This window comes from Epargyreus clarus, unplaced genomic scaffold (genome assembly GCF_041222505.1).
Source record: "Epargyreus clarus isolate Ecla_fem2 unplaced genomic scaffold, WU_Ecla_fem_2.2 ptg000004l, whole genome shotgun sequence".
Taxonomy (NCBI): domain Eukaryota; kingdom Metazoa; phylum Arthropoda; class Insecta; order Lepidoptera; family Hesperiidae; genus Epargyreus; species Epargyreus clarus.
In genome coordinates this window covers 4456539-4474832 of record NW_027332212.1, presented here as the reverse complement: position 1 = coordinate 4474832, position 18294 = coordinate 4456539, and the positions used below count along the sequence as shown (strand labels likewise).

Here is an 18294-nt window from a genome sequence, read left to right as displayed (position 1 = left end):
TATTTATAATTTATATATATTTCACGAAATGCTCACAAGTTAGAATTAAGTATATAATACGAGTAATATAGAGTTGACTAAGTTTTCAATGTTGTGATTATATTCTTTGAGTAACTCCGATACTTTTATGGAAATGTAATTTTAAGTATAAATAAAGCGATGACGAGAAATTAATGTTAAATGATCAAAATATTATTTCTAGTTACTTTATCATGAATTATAGGTAATAGTAACAAAATTATACTAAAACTCGACAATGTTACAATGAAACGCGTTTTACCGATCCACGTAGGTACTTTATTCAATTAATTAATTTTGCTCAGAACGTTCACGTTCATTATTTCCAACGTTTCTGTAATTGAGCCCTCCAATAGCGACGCAAGTTCGAGACATTTCGAACGAAATGTTGCTAATTACACAAACATACCGTCGGGCTCTTCAAAACAAACTCTGACTTTAATACCTCAGATTGTGACTTCATTAGCTCCGCCGCTCATCGAGACCCGCTGAAAATTTAAGGCGAAATTGATAGGAGCAACGTTTCATTAATTTCGTCGTAGATTTCGCTGCGTGAAGTTTCAGCTGATTAACTACTATCATGGCGTGTTTTTTTTCTTATTAATACACCATAGAAATACATGATGCAATTATTCTTACAAATGCATATTTGGACTGAATAGTCCAAACGTAACTATTACATAAGTTATCAATCTTATTCTAAAATTTCTCCTAGCAGCTTAAATATACCATTCATCCATCCGATATTCCGCCAAACCTATCGCGGAACGCGGCTTTAAAGGTACGTGTTGATGATAACAGTGGACAAATATCTCTCTAGAAATACACTACAATCAATCCCTAGAATAGAATCCCTTAGTCGCATCCTTTGTCATTCATAGAAAAGGTATTGGTAAAATTATTGGTTGACACATTACTATCCATGAAAATAATTTGCAACATCGTAGGCAAATTATTTTTATGGAAAATAATAAAGAAACTTAGATGACATGATGACGTAACATTTCGGTAAAATACATTTTAAAAAACAAAATTTGAGATTCAACGAAAGAACCATATAAATCACATAAGTGAAAATACATGTACTCAGTCATACTCATATGTTATCTCAACTTTTGGGGTCATGATGAAAATTGGCAGAGAAATTGATACGTGAGGAATTTTGCATGACGAAGCATACCGTGCGGTGACCTGAACTATACGTGTGAATAAACATCAACTAGAATTAAATTTGATTCGGAAATATGAAATATTTGAACGCATATCAACGGGTGAAGTATACAATTTCCTCCACAAAACACGGAACATTTTATCAGTCTAATATTCATACCAATGACCATAATTTAAATATTAAATGCGTTCCTGTTATCGTACTAGTAAATTACAGAGTAATAGAAACCTAATGATATGAAGATAGATAAAACACAAAATGCTATGTTTCAAAGGTTTGTACAATAGAGTCAATAGGTCTAAAAGTAGACAGTATGTCAGCCAAGTTACGAAAAATTAACGACGAACTTAGACGCACAGGTAGACTCGGACAAAATTATAGTAACAATAATGAAATGCGTATATAAAAGCCTAGACTAGGTTGTCGTGATTTTTTAATTTTATTGTTATGAAAACAAGAAACGTGTACGTGTTTCGAAGTAAAACCTATTTATTTATAACAAGGAAAATGTTAAGGTCCAAGCCTTCATGCTTTTAAGGTGGTTCCAATACATCGCTGGAAATCTATCCAAAAGTAGATTGAGAACATACTGTACATGGAATAAGGCATGAGGAATAGCCATAATAACCGACTTCTGGTATAACAGTCGTAATTTTGCATTTCTCCTAAATGGAAATATGAATAATAGCAAGAATCTTCTACTACGAGGCTTGCATATATACTAGATCATTTATGAGAAACAAATAACTGATTTGATTTATCAATATATGTACAGTAAACGAAGACTTTATTTGAATGTCTACTTACAAACTAATTATTTGTAAATATTCTGTTTTACTTGATCTTCATATTTTCAGAATTCATTGTTATTTATTTCTTATAGATTCTTGGAAACAACTTTAACGATCGAGGATATTTTCATTTCCATAATGGTTTAGATATCGAGTTTATTACAAAAATAAGTGTACATAATATAATATAATACCGTCTTCTCTGTTAATAAGACTACACCAAATTACATGATTAGCGTGATTGCAATATTACTCGTAAGCTTATTAAATGAAATCTGCTTAGTGAACATGCAGAGCGAAGCTCGATCGTTAATGTATTAAAATTAATTTACAATCGCTCAACCGTACTGGAAAACGTAATTTTAGTGGAAACTTCTCTAATATTATTGTGTTATTTATACAAAGCACATTCGAAACGGATGATCAAATATGAGATCCAGTAGCATTGTTCAGTTTTTCGGGTGAGATTTCTGGACTAAAGTAATATCCAAACCGTAGCTATATTTCCGATAAGGAATTATCTCGTCCAGGTACAACTATTTCAAATATTTACGTACTTTTAGATAGATTATTCGGTCATTAATTAAAAGTCCACTCGTAAATCCCTTGCCTTCATAATCTTTTTTATAAATATGAGTAACGGTGCTTGTTTATAGCAAACAATATAAGCCCCCTTCACAGCGAGTCTATCAGCCTCCCGTTGTTTACAGGCGGCAGTAAAAGTCACAAGCGCCTTTATAGCCTATCAGCATGCAGACCTTAGTTTATTTTATATCGATGTCCGCAGCTCTTCTGATAATTACATCTAATTTGTGACGTAAGCAATGATATTTAAGGGGTTTGTCCAAAGACAAAATAAATTAAAATCAAAATTTTAATTTATTTTCTCATTATAACATTTAAAAAAATAGCAATCATGCCATTAAAATCTAAATGCTTAATATAATAACCTAGTGAAGGTTCCGAACATAGCATCTAGGGACAGTTCAAGGCAATTAAATTCTATCTACTAAGTATTGCTTTCTATCTATTTTCTTGCAGTACTAACAACTAATTGGCTGCTGTCTACCCGATCCGACCCTTTAAATGAAATGACAAATTCTTTCACAAACTTAGGATTGAAAATGCGAACAAAATCTCAATCATCAACAAATGTTACATTTCATCCATTTGATCATTCTTGACATTGTATTTCTTTCCATCGACCTGTTCACTGGAGCCGTTCACAATTGCACCCAGTACAATATATTTTATAACACACCACAATGGAGACAAGATATCTCCCTAATGGATGGAATCCGTTCCACTAATGATGGCCGGCGAGATATCGTTCACGTCTATTGTGCGCCGCTTCGTTATTTGATTGCTTTGAGCTTCCTTGTCATGCCCGTTCAATCTACAAGACTGTTTCTTTGTTGATATCTACGACCTTTAGATCAATACGATTTCTATATAATGTTCTATTGCATATCGTAAGATAAGTCAAAGCCATAATGTTTTCATCATCAACGGCTATTTTGTATTGGACCGCTACTGGATATTCGATGCCTCGTTCACTTTAATGGATTCGATGTCTTTAATTAATAGAAAACCTATTTGATTCATTTACTGATTACTTAACACTTTTGTTACATTAATAGTATTGATTTTAATATAAATAAAATGTATCAGATATAAACCTAAAAAACGTACTTTGGATCATCAAAATAGTCTAGTTCCCAGAGGCATTTACGAAATCACGCAACACACAACATAATAGGTACATGTTGGATGCAATAACTTCAATGTCCAATTACAAAGCCCATCCTCGGGGAATAGCGTATTTTTACCATGATTTCAAAACAGTACTTTGAATTTCGTCATTCGCAAAATAGGTTTTTTACGGAATGTTTTCAACGCAAATACAGTTGGCAGTAGATAATTAATTAATTAGTATCGATTTTGGTTAGTTTCAAGTAAATGTAGCTGATACTACAACTTTGGAAAAAAAGTTACTAACAAATTTGGAAAAACTTTTGAAAGTCACCATTTTCGGGTATTTTATTAACCTTATTAAGCAACTAATCAGTAACTATATTATATTAAATAAAACACCTACAAACATTTTCATTCAGCGTTCTTTAAAATCGTTGATAAAATAAGGCCTAACCTTCTCGTTTATTATCTAAATTATCATAATAACCCATATAAAATGTATAAAACTCTACGAGTGTATTAAATTTGAAGGAAAGATAAACGTAAATCCCTTACCTGTATGATATGTTGTGATAGGCCGTCTCTTCCTCAATGCTCGACACTTGAAGACGCGTTTTGTAGTATCTGAAACTAAAGAAAAAACAAATGAAGTTACATTTTTTCACATAACATTACTAAATTAAAGATTTAACAGCATTAAAATTTAACATTTATCGTAGTTCAATTTTTCAATAGTAGTTTTAAATGGTTCTATATAAAAGTATTTGTGGTTGTTAGGTAAACCAAAGATATTTTTTTTTTTTTTTATAATATAAGAATAGCAGACGAGCATGCAGTCCACCTGATGTGGCTACTGCCGCCCATGGACATCTGTAATCAACCCCAGATAGGATTAGATATTCCTACCTGAGGTCGGCCACAGATACGCCGCTACCCCTGAGGACTAAGCTGGAACGCCTCGGAAAAGTTTGTCTCCCTTACCACACCCTTCAAACCGGAACACAGCAGCGCCTAACACTGCTGTTATTAGGTAGAAATAGGTGTGGCGGTGGTGCCGCCGGAGTTGAACCACAAAGGGTTCTACCACCTTTAATTTACTTCTTATTTACTTCTTATATTACATTCCTTTATCTTTAGCACCAGCAACACATTAATGGCCGAACTCAAACCAAGTTAGAGTTGATTACATACGTCCATGTGAGACAGTGACCACACCTCATCAGGTGATTCATGCTAATTTACTATTTCAATTTCACTAAAACCCATCTCATTCATATAAATGTTAATAGTCATCAGCCCTAAACACTTTTAAAGTACTTAAATGCCCTTAAATTTTCCTCCGTTCCTTCAAACCAAAATCCATCGAAAGCTTCCAAAACAATAGGTCCTACGAAATCCCCAAGAAACTCCACGTTATAACTAATTGGAGTGCGGTTAATAACCGGGAATAATTACGTTCAATTTGTGGGAATTCGTACCACTCCAAGCCATTTGAAATGCATTTACAAATGAACAATTAACTTTTGCCGCCATCACTGTAACGACTAATCAAATTAAGCTTCAAAATTGACGTCTCTTTGTCGTTGGCTTTCATCTTGAACTCTGCTCGATGGTTACAGTTAAATAAAACTATTTACGCGTGTTGGTAAAAATCATGCTATATCAATTTTTTTTTGGGTAACAAAGCTCGGAATTTTCCAATCATTGCATAGTAAAACTGTCAAACGAATTTTGGTACACAAAAAAATATTAAGAATGCTTATAATTAATTAATTGTTTAAATAGGGATTTAAAAGAACAAATATGTATAAGACGTTTCAATAAAGACTTCAATTAAAATTTTGTGATGGTATAGTTTGTGTATATTTTTATTTTTCATGCTCAAGTTTCCTACAAGGGATCTACACACGTAAGCACTGCACATGAAAATATACATTATTAAACATGTTCGTAGCAGGTTTGTAATCGTAGGTATTTTGTTTTTTTTTGTAACTCCGATTTTATTATTTATCACGGTTAATCACATCCACAAAATAAATCACTTATCTTAACTTGAATATTTTTTTGTTTGAAGCGAAATACTAATTAAATTAATTTATCGTATCACTTCCTGTTTTGTAGTTTCACACATCGATGACATATCTGAAGATATAACAGGAAATATAGTACAAAAAGTTAATCAACATATAACAAATAACATAACAGTATTTCTACATATCACACACACTTAAAGTCACACAACAAATAGGTGTAAACGAATACACTTACATAATTTTGGGAGGCGTCTCGAAATAGCTCTCTAAGTCTCTACTATACATAATACTTGTCTCAATAGAAAATGTAATCACAAATGACTGCTTCTGCATTTGCTTCTCGCTCACATTTTTTTCTAATATAGGAGTAGCAGACGAGCATACATTCCACCTGATACTGCAGCCTATGGACATCTATAATCAACCCCACATAAGATTAAATTCCTACATGAGATCGGCCACAGATGCACCGTTACACCAGAGGACTAAGTTGGAATGCCTAGAAAAATTGTCTCCCTCCCTTCACACCAGAACAAAGCAGAGCTTCATATCACTGTAATTAGTTAGAAACCATTCTGCCACCTTCCAAATTGCCGTCATTTTTGTTTACAATCCTCAAAGAAACTAGTTATACCTACGTGATCACACGGCCCCAGCGATTTATTGCGTATGTAAGAAAAAATATTGCTTACATTATGAACACGCATTGCGTGTTCGGATTTTAGGCCATTCTCCTCTGTTTACGGTTTTTTCTTACCGTTAAAACAACCTGTCTAAAGACGTGTTTACCGATTTTTTTACCGAATTTATAGTCATTTCCGCTGAACTTCTGTCGCTAAATTAAACAATACTTATAATTATTGCAGTACTAGTAATACTGTCCCTGTAGTTCCGGGACCAGAATAGGGCTACGGTATCCCCTGCCTGTCGTAAGAGGCGACTAAAAGGGGGCTTCCGGGGTTGCGGACGGCAAGAGTGGGAGCTCGAACCGCCCGGCCAGCAACCCCGGGATGGACGGCGGTATGTGTGGTCGCATACCGTCGTGAACACCAGATGGTGTGGTGAGTTTCAAGCTCACCTGGGCGGAGCCCGACGGGGCAACGCGCCAAGTGGACTCCGGTTGCGTTCCGTTGGAGATCCCGGAGTCCTCTACGCAGCGCCGAGGACGGCCACCGGGGGGGTTTTAGTGCGGTAAGAATCCCACATAACCCCGTGTCGCTCCCACGGCATAGGGTACCTTTTGAAGGGTTCCCCCTCGTCAAAAAAAAAAAAAAAAAGTACTAGTAATACATTAATTTACTATTAAGATGAAAAAAGATTATTGATGCTCATAAAGAAAGGTTTTTCTTAATTATTGAAATATAGGGATTACCAAATTGGGTAATTACGTATGGACAAAACTCGGTAATCAAGAAATGCAGACTAAAACATAAATATAAGGAACGCAATACGTATAGCTTCCTTATTGAAACTAGCGATAAATAAAATTAAATTATTATGTGAATCTGTGTTACGTCGTATATCATATTGCCATAAAAAACTTTCACGAAATATTAAAAACTTACATATCTAAATTAAAAACATAAAACACTTCCTCGTCTCATCAACATACTAGTTTCTATAAAACGCGAACAAGATCAACCGTCATGTAAACACAAAAACTCTCAGACAAAAAAGTCAGACTGAGCCTCGTATTAATTATTAAAAGGAACTAAAGTATTTGCATAATAAGTATAGCAAGACTGCGCAAAGCGTCATGCTTATTGCGTTTACGGATAAATTCTTAAGTACTTGTACTTGTACGATAAACCTCTTATAAACGAAAGAAAAAAAAATATAAGTGTACACATGTGATACGTAATCATTGAGGCACTTACAAATTGACAACTACATTTTTACTATTTTTTACCGAATAGGAACACGGCCTCAACCGAGAAGATCCGGTAAGTAATTGAGTAGGCTTGACTTTTTTCGTATATTTAGATATCACATAAAAGTTGACAACTTCCTACCCCTAAATGTACAAGGTACTACTTGCACAAGTGATTTCATTGCAAAGTTCTGTAAAACTTTATCTTTATTTTTTTAATCTAAATTGACGTAACCTACTAGCTCCCTTAATCGCGACCCTAGCCACTGTCCACGTGAATGCGGTCAAACTAAAAGGTATACGGACTCGGGTGGTTACATATAGGTCAAGTGTGGAATCAAGTAGGTCACGCGTACCAATAACGTAGGTGGACAAAAGACACATCCTATGTATTTCTCTACAAAGTATTTCCGAAGTATTTCCGATTAAATTCTTAGAATTGCTAAGATAGTTTTCACTATACATTTTTTTAGATTTACAGTAGGTACAGTAAATTTTCTTTTACATTTACTTTGCTGTCTTTTCTTTTTTATATAATATAGGAGTAGCAGACGAGCATGCAATCCACCTGATGGTAAGTGGCTTCTCCCGCCCATGGATATCTGTAATCAACTCCAGATGGGATTAGATATTCCTACCTGTGGTCGGCCACAGATGCGCCGCTACCCCTGAGGACTAAGCTGGAACGCCTCGGAAAAGTATGTCTCCCTTACCACACCCTTCAAAACGGAACACAGCAGCGCCAAACACCGATGTTATTAGGCAGAAATAGGTGTAGCCTTCAAAAATACAGTGTAACAGATCGTAGTCGAGTTCCGATTTTCATTACTCATCAGTTTGTTTAATGTTTGTAAACATTTATTTGCCTTGACAATAGCACAAACAAATGTTTAAAACAGACAGAAATGAAGCCGATAGGTCTCTCCAAAACAGGTATATTTAAAAAACAAATATGTGTATTTAATTAGCCCCAAGCCTCTTTGGTTATTTTCTATAACCAAATTTTTGGTCGATTTTTTATCATTTTAATTGATTTAACCTGCCTCAGAACAATGGATATACACCAAAATATATATGGTTATATTTTAATTAATCAAATAAATAAATTGTTAAATAGTAATCTAGTAGTAGACGTTAAACGAAAGTTCACAAGTGAAGGGAATAAACGCTTTATTTACTTTAAAGTAATTTATAACATATTCAAATAATAAATCTATACATATAAATAAAATTGGAGTGTCTGTTTTTAATATTGAAATAACCGTTTTTTGCTACGTGCATATGTATATACCTAAATACGGTACATACACCAAAATAACATTTTTTACAATTTTTGTCTGTCTGTTTGTTCTGACTAGTCTCTGAAATGGCTGAACCGATTTTGTCGGGCCTTTATTGGCAGGTAGCTGACGTAAGGAGTAACTTAGGCTACTTATATTTCAGAACTAGCTATGCCCCGCGATTTCGCCCGCGGTATTTCTTTTCACGCAGGTGAAACCGCGGGGCACAGCTAGTTATGTCCTAAATACTATAACATAAAGTCGCAACCTACCTAGAATAAACGAAAACGGAAGACTAGCTCATAATAAATTTTCCCACTCTACAGTTCAAGTACAAATGGGTCAGTGGCAATAATATACTACTGCAGGCATTATAATATATATTTTGCAGTTTCAACAAAATCTAGATTTACTCAAACCGACCTCGTATTCAACTTAAACCTTGAACTTGGTTGGCGGTTTTCATTTATAAAAATGTATAATGTAGAGTAAATTTACACTTATTGTTTAGAATGCAGATTTCAAGTATTTATATCAACAACAATTTATTATTGAAACAAGGGTTTTAACTGTATAATCGCACATACTAACTTATCTGATGGCTGCCACGGATGCATTGTTACCCCCAGGGACTTAAATGAAGTGTCTCGTAATAACTTTCACTTGCATCATATATCAAATAAGATTCCACAAATGTACAACACATATTCCTGAATTATAATAGTTTTAGGTTTGGCACAAAATAAAATTGAGTTTGTGGTTCTGGTTTGTTTTGGAAGTACCGCAACGGGCTATTCACGAAGTATCCTATCACCTTTGACTAGCCCATGGACCACTAAAATCCATTATTAATAATCAATCTATCCTATTTTTACTGACTAACAAATTGAAATTTGACAATTGAATAAATTGTTAAATAATAACCTTTTGATTGACCAAGTATAAATTGATAGAGAGGCTCAATAAATACATATGTTATAAAGAAAATATCAAGAAAGATAATCTGAATTTGACACGGATATTTCTAAACAAAAACAAAACATTCAAAATCCAGGCGACCCATACATATAGGTCTGAACACGACGCTGACACATTGCGCTCAAAGCTTAAGGGGAGTACACACGACGTTGGACATGAATGGGCGTCCATATATCGCCGTGTCAGCAAAACTGAGCGCGATTTCACGGGTCGCCACCGTCGGCATGTGTACATGAGGTACTTTATTACAGTGCTACACCAGTAAGAGCGTACAGGTTGCTCTGGTTTAAAGATGATTTTTAATTTTTGTGACGTAATTATATGTAAAGTTCAATAATGAATACGTGAAACTGTCGTAGGAGAATAGGTCATATGTATCAATTAAGATATAGAGAGATAGTCTACTTGGAGAAGTAGTTTCTTAAAGAATCCTACATATGGATGGAGATCCATATATAGGATTCTGGAAGAAAAACAAAAAAAAGAATGATTGAAATTTGACAGGATAAACTAAACGGTATATAATGTATAACTGTTAATTCCATAAATGTAATTAAGATTTATAACCATTAAATGAAACGTAATTTTGTCAAGTACATGTTAAACATATTTGTGCTAGCAGTACGTAAGTAGAAGAATCCACATAATTTAAACATAATATGTGTGATGATTTTGTTAACTAAATAAATTAGTCTCACCCTGTATCTTACAGTTCGGTGCCCCAATAACCTCGCAAGGACAATCGTTAAGTCAAAAATTGTGCACATCCCACATACTACATCCTAAATATCGCAATTCACCATCACATCAATAAATTTTACATGACATATACATAGGTATATAGATCAGTGTATATCTGTATACAGTTGTACTTCAGAGATGCACTCTCTTAAATTACAATAAAACTATTTTCGGCACACATGAACTGTTTGAATTGTTTTTAAAAATATATTTTTTATAAAAAAATAATCCCCGATGCAGCCAAAGAGTTATAGTGTGTTAGTAATATGAGAGGTCTACTTTTAATTAAACAGAGATAGCAACATGGGATACAATTTTATTCACCGTTCCTCCCATGTTGCCGTAGTTCTGGTTTGTAATGTTATAAGGAAATTTCCCTTTTTGGAGGCCTTAGGTACTTACATCTTGTTCATCTCGGAAATAGCAATGTATGTATGATTGTTATCAGTTAGGACTTCTAGTCTATATGAAATTGACTATGTACGAAATTCCAATTTTATAAAAAAATGTTAACCTACAACCAATGACTCTGTGACTTTGTGTATGCATTACTGGGGCAATTGTTTGTATAAATAACACACAATTATAATATATTACACACATATATGACATACACATATTGTTTGTATCACACAGCAGCGCGAACCATACCGAAGGCAAATTCGTTAGAGCCCCGTCTCGAACGACACGCCATTTAAAAAGCTGCTGAACACCCCAACACCTGATCACCTACACTACACACGACTGGACAATAAAGCTCACGGCACACTAACGATCGATTGGGGGCACCCCCCGACGAGTCAAAGGTCGCAGCGAGGTGAAAGTGACGATGTTCGCTCGACGGGGCACTCGCGGCGAGATTGTGTCGCCGGCTTAACGTAATGAAATGTAGCCGCCTGTGTAGTGCGGTACTGTCGCGTTCGTAAACTGTGAAGACATTTTTTGTCACATTTCGTCTAGGTTTACGGAGAGGATTACACGTTTTAGATAAATTAATTTTGTTGATAGTACCTACTATAAAATTTATTTTCTAGATTGTATCTTGCGGCGCTGCAAGTCCTGAATTTCATTACACGCTCATTGCATCCACAGGAACAGATTTTTTTTTTAATTTTACTTACAATATAATTATATTACATGGTGATTTATGTTATGTGTCTCACAATTCCAGAGAATAGGTTTATAATATAGGAGTATGAATGTACTTAAATTGACTTCTTCATTTAGAATATTCGGCCCCTAATCAGCTATAAATAAATTTAGGCATAATTAAAGGACAAAAATATTAATAAACGCCCACAAGAGATTCTCGGTACTTGAAAATATTCTAAACGTTATTCAGAATTGAAAATATCCTTATTATACAGTGCCTCCCACATGTTTCAATTTAGGGACCGACATAGCTGTTTGATAGACGTCATTATACGTTTGGAGTGAATTTTGACTCGCCCTTTTACTTTTAGTTAATTTAAGAGTCTAATTCCTTTTAGTTCAGTTCAGTTTTACTAATCTATCATGTTACACGTAACATTTTTTGCTGGGTGTTTTATATAGTTTACGTGTTAGTTACCTATATGTTTTGGTTTTTTTTTTATTTATGGTTAGATGAACCTGATTATTAGTAAATAAATTTAATACAATGTGGTTTTTGAGGTTTATTGTCTAATAATAAATTAAACCTATTTTGATTATTCTTTAATATGTCCTATCTACATATTCGTCCTCAATTACAAACTTGACTTACTGCATTTTCCTGAGTGATTGTACCTACATGACTGAATATCAATATACGTAAGAGGTAATGTTGAAAGCTCCTGAACTAGATACCTTCCTTTTTGAAAATTTTGTCAAAGCTAAATAACATTATTATAGAAACATTAGTACTACAATTGTATATTACGAGTACTGAAACAGAGCCACTTCACGTATTCACAACACTATCGCATATTACGACGGTAATTTCATATAACCTCTTATTGAAGAGGTTAAGTTTATCAAAGGTGAATCTTGTTCAGGTGACACTTTAACTAATCAGAAGCACAACACTATATGGAGTGGTATTCTCAGACCACTTGGGTCCTCTCGGTTTGTGTCACGTGGTATCATATCGTGTCCTACTAAAGTCAAGTTCAATTAAATACTTAGTTCTGAGATAATACAAATTCGTATACTGGACACATGTATAAAAACAATATTAATAATATGGTTACAGCTTGAATGTGTTTATATCGTAGTGCAAGCGTGCGTGAGTGGGTTTGTGTGCTTGTATGTATATATGCATGTGTGTGTGGATGTGGATGTTTAAGGGAGAGGATGGATGATATAATACGAGTATTATAATGGCATCGACATAACTCTGCATCACGGCAGAGAATTATGACTTTTTTCATATGATTTGTAGCAACTAGCTCATATTTACAAGTAACAAAAAGAAATGAATTGGCGTTCATAATTTAACTCTTTATCACTCTACTGATTAAAAAACAGAACAAAATGCCATTTATAGGTAGCAAAATAACGTTAAGTAATTCTCCCTTTAACCAATTACTCATCTCAGAAAAACCCTAAAATTTTCAGTAGGTACGTGCACGAAATATCAAGTAACTTTTTCTCGTACACAGCAAGTGTATTGGTAGCTATATCGTTATCGTATAGCGAGAGCCACGCCGAGCAAATGTCAACAGATCCGCACAGTAAGTGTTTGTTTCCTGGGTAGAGTGGGGAAGAGTTACCAACACCTATAGAATAGAATATAGGTAGTATACTACATATGCCTAGGATTTATAGATTATACAGTCCTTCTTGATTCGGCCGTATTATCACTGGCACATTTATTTGTGCCCTATTACAATAGTGTTGCATTGGTGTTTATATGGTAAAGGTGTGGTACCTATTTTTGTCTACTTACAGCAGCGTTAATCGCTGCTGTGTTGTGGTTTGAAGAGAGCGAGTAAAATACTTATCCGAGCTTTTCCATATTTGTCGTCAAAGGTGACAAGGTTGCTACTTCTTTTGTTTTTAAATTACACCGAGTATCAGTCCCTAATAAAATGTTTTTACCATCACTGAAATGTAGCCCTGTTTGCCTCAAATACCATCTGAGCGTGAGTTTAATCCAAAAATGCACTGAGAATTTCAGCTTGAAATAAAATCTCTCTACTTTTTTATAATATACCCTATTTTTAATTCTCCGTACGTATTTACAGCATCTACACAAATACTGAAATCGTACACGAATTTTTAAACGTCGAAGAAATGTTTATATAACGTTGTGGTAAGGTTCGCTTTAAAATAATGGCAAAAAATATGCAGCGCTTAAATATCAGGCAAGAAATGCAAAAAAAATTGCGACGCAAAATTTCCGAAAGTATATTGACTAAACATCTAGCTTCCATATTGCTTTTTACCGTTCTTCAGTGGGTAACGTTTACCAAACGTATGTATGTCTTATTCTTAGGTATGCAACCCCAAAGGGCTTGACTGATTTTAACACAGGAGATGTCGGACTCGTCTTCATTATGGGAGTGACATAAGCAGCTCGGCTTGCGTGGACATATTGCTAATTTTCTCCACCTTCTTTTTCTTCATCCAACTGGCAACCCGGAGCGCCACTATAAGTTATATTACCGGCACTTTTAACACCCCGCATCTCGGTCCGATTTTTCTTTCGACAAGAACTGCTGAAATACTAGTTGCTGATAACACACTCCTGCATATCAAATATACTTATTTGAAGGTACCCTTTTAGGTTGAACCCTTTGTAGTTCGACTCCGGCGGCACCATCGCCACACATATTTCTGCCTTATAATAGCAGTTTTAAGCACTCCTGTGTTCTCGTTTGAAGGGTGTGGTAAGGGAGACATACTTTTCGGAAAGGTTCCAGCTTAGGAATATATAATCCTGTCTGGGGTTAATTACAGATGTCCAAGGGCAACAGTAGCCACTAACCATCAGGTGGACTGCTACTCCTATATTATAAAAAAAACTTATACTAAAACCAGGCCAGATAACATATTTCCATACTGATAATCTGATTGGTGATTCTTGAGGCATAAGCACACAAACAAACACGAGAAAACGTGCTATTTATAAACGCAACAGATTAGTTTCCTGTCAATAGCAATCAATTCATGCAATATAATTATTTCATACAATATAAACATTTCATGAAACGAACGTACAATATTTGTTATTAACACAAATAACAATTTGTCTTTTGTAATGAATTACCAAAACTAAAGAACAGAGTAACGTCGCCGCGTGCACTGTACTCATTACACAAGTTTGGCAGCTCACCGTTAAAATAACGGCCAGTTTATGTTTCGGCTATGCTTAGGCAACTTACACACTGGGCTTTTGTCATGCCAACATTACTTTAGAGTAACAAGTTGTATATGATTAATTATCAACTTTTACAATTAAGGAGAATGTCAAAGGACGTCTATATGAAACTGAGAATGTTTCGTAATGTCCTCAAGTGTTTGAAATCTAGTACTCCTGCATAATCAGAATCATTTAGTTGATAATGATGCTTATTGCAGTAGTCACACAAAGACTATATTGTATATTAAGCCTCCATAACGCCACAGCTCGAAAGATCATATCCGATAGACAAAGTTAAGCAACATAGGGCGCGTTCGGAACTTGGATGGATGACCACTAGTAGCTAATTTTCATTCGCGTTTTCGATGTCACGTTAAGCCATCGATATAGGTATATCAATGGCTTAATGTGACGTGTTTATAAGTCTTGGCACTTAGGTAAGTAACAAGACTTATAAACAATTTAGAACATCACTTACCTATAGGTATGACACTCATTGAAAAGCACGATGATGAAAAGGATTCTTCTCATTCGCAAGTTATGTGGAAAGAGCCGGCAAGTGGAACATAACAGCATACAATAATTTAAAACAAAAAAGTTTCATCATAACAATTCACGTCCGAGGCGTCAGAATTAAGGTCACAAAAACTTTACGCCGGAACGATGTACGAAACATCCCGGTAAACGTAGATCGATCTCACAAACAATAGAATCTCACATGTATTTAGTGTTACACAAGTTTCAAAACCTATTTAAAAATTCGGCCCCTCACTTCAGACATGCATCTTTTTTTCGTAATTAATAATTATCATAATAATATGCCTTGCTAATAATACGTTTTTCATACACACACACCTCTGTTTGTTCAAAATTTTTAAACGCACATAGCGTATTAGAAATTAATTACCCCTTGTTTTTAACGGTGAAGAAAGACGGTAAGTTGTGTAAAAAAAGTCTCACAGGTATGGAGTCTACTACGCTGCACTTGTAAGGGATGTGGACAATGAACTTTACCCATTACGAGGGAGGCCTGTTCCTAGCAGTGGAGCAGTAAAGTGTCGATGACAAGAATGCGCTTTACCAGCGGTGAAAAATATGATAAAAGCCATTTAAGAATTCTGAAAAAAACAGCTCTGAAATATATGTAATTTGAAAGCTTTTTTGGTCTAAGAACTCTTCTCATTCTGAGGGAAGTTCCGTGTCCAACAGTACGACAACAACACGTCCAAGTTTCAATGCAGGTGAACAGTATAATGAAATACCTCCATAACTGCGTTAAGATATACACGAAGCGATGTGAAGTGTACACCAGGTAGGACGCAACGTTATTATATTTCGGTCACCGCAAAATTATTGCATTTACAGCTTCAGACACATTTGCATACACATACTATTTTGTGCATAATGGGGTTATCTGAACTACGTGAACTTTGGACATATCTGATTTAGAGTCATGATTTAGTGTTGTGTTATAGTATCACGACTTTAGCATTTATACGTTACATTTTCCAGATATTTTTAAAGATTGAAGTCGCAAACATGAAGTCCATCGTAAGTAGTCACTGCTGCCCATATATAACAAACTCGATATAAAATAGGAGTCCTAATCATAGTCGCATGGCTACCCGTGAAGACTAAGATGGTCGCCTCATATGTAAGTCAGACGAAATTCATATGTTTGTGTGTAACCAGATATATGTAAAATTTAATACGATAGAAGTAATTTAAATATTTTCGAAAATTCAGTCTTTCAATTATCTTGAATATTTATGAGCCGTAAATAAATACGTTCCATCAAAAATATTAATACCTCAAACTGTACTTGCTCAAAATAAAGATTCTTTAGCACGACCTAATATCGTGTCACGACACGATGTCGTTTAGGAGTAAACTACAACATTTTTCTCTAAGAATGAAGATATGTCATCGTAATAGGATGCAACATACTGACCCGTCAATATAATGCCGTTGTAAATTGTGAAGAAAATGATGTCGGTACTATATTGGGACTCTATTATGGTACCGATTTGGAAGAGGAATCACGGTAGACCATTTGCCGTTGTCAAGTATGTATAAATAGTACTAGGTTCATCTATTACCTTACATCGTAAATGATGGAAATGATAAATCTATCTAATTCAACTAGTGGACAGCAAAACGATAGTGTTGATACTTTCAGGTCACGATTTTATTGCTCGTGGTACGACACCACGATGACAAGACATGCCAAAGATTTCCACGACAACAACAACCTATCCTGACACGATGTGGCATAGTGGCACGACACGACATCGGATCTTACATATGTTTGGCCCGTAGGACGAAACGCCATTATCTTTTGGTCACAACCGCAAAATAATTACAGCTCCGGAGTTCATTTGCATAACGTGTACACTATTATGTGATTATTATTCGCATAGTTGTGTGGGTGATTGAGTGTCATGGTTATTTAATGAGCCAATAAAAAAAATGTTTTCTTAAAATTAATTAAGTACACGAAAAAGGTGTCATTTTAATTCCGGCACTTCAACTTGTCGGTCACGTGTGATCATTTAAATGTATGAGTATTCGTACGTTATTTATGGTTATGCTCATAGCTCTATTACCCAGCTTAGGCAATCAGAGACAGTTAACGAGAATTTATGAGAAGTACATGGGTATCATTTGAAACATTAATTGAAGACGCCATTAAGTTACAAGTAGACTTCACCTTGAAATTATTAACTAAACAGCACCAATTTACTTCATAAAAGATCAAGTCATGTTATATTTTATGCAAATATGATAACGTTTAACAAGAGATAAACATCGCTTTTTGAAACATCGTAAAAGCCATTTGCATCCATCGCCAAATCAAACATTAACGTAAAAATAAAAGCGTGTATGAAGATAATTGATCATAAAAGAAAAAGATGGTACAAGTAAAGATCTATTAAAATACTCGTATATACAAAAACGATACGCATTAGAACAGGTTGGAATAGAAACGTTAATAAACACTGCATTCCATACATACCATTATCATAAATTAGGACACTTATTTATATAAACAAACGTCTAATTCACAGAAGCAAAAACACTTACGTTAGCAACATATTATAAAGACAACAATGGCATATTATTACGTAATAGGCACGGTGATTTCGCTGAACAACAGGTCGAATCTAACAATGAACGTATTCGTCATAATTCAACCACAATAAGAACATCTCGATTTGCCGTACATTTACCCAATTTGATAGAGCATAGAAAACTATAACGCATCTAATCTAGAATCATAATGACTGAATGTAGATGATATATTAAAGAGTCTAATAGATGAATCGAGGGAAATATTGTGATGTTACACACATACATTGAAAACAGCTATTTCTACTTCTAAAGGATTATTTA

At 34.7% G+C, this 18294-nt stretch overlaps 1 protein-coding gene across 6 annotated transcripts in view; it reads right to left on the bottom strand.

Annotated features, from left to right (window-relative positions):
• Pgant9 (polypeptide N-acetylgalactosaminyltransferase 9) overlaps positions 1-18294 on the bottom strand; it is a 227913-nt gene that overhangs the window by 157261 nt on the left and 52358 nt on the right. For 4 of the 6 annotated variants that reach the window (XM_073092953.1, XM_073092959.1, XM_073092955.1 and 1 more), the window contains exon 2: positions 4231-4305. The gene's annotated coding sequence lies outside the window, so the exon portion shown is untranslated. The remainder of the gene's footprint in view (positions 1-4230; positions 4306-18294) is intronic. The other 2 variants (XM_073092954.1, XM_073092957.1) reach the window with 1 other exon arrangement.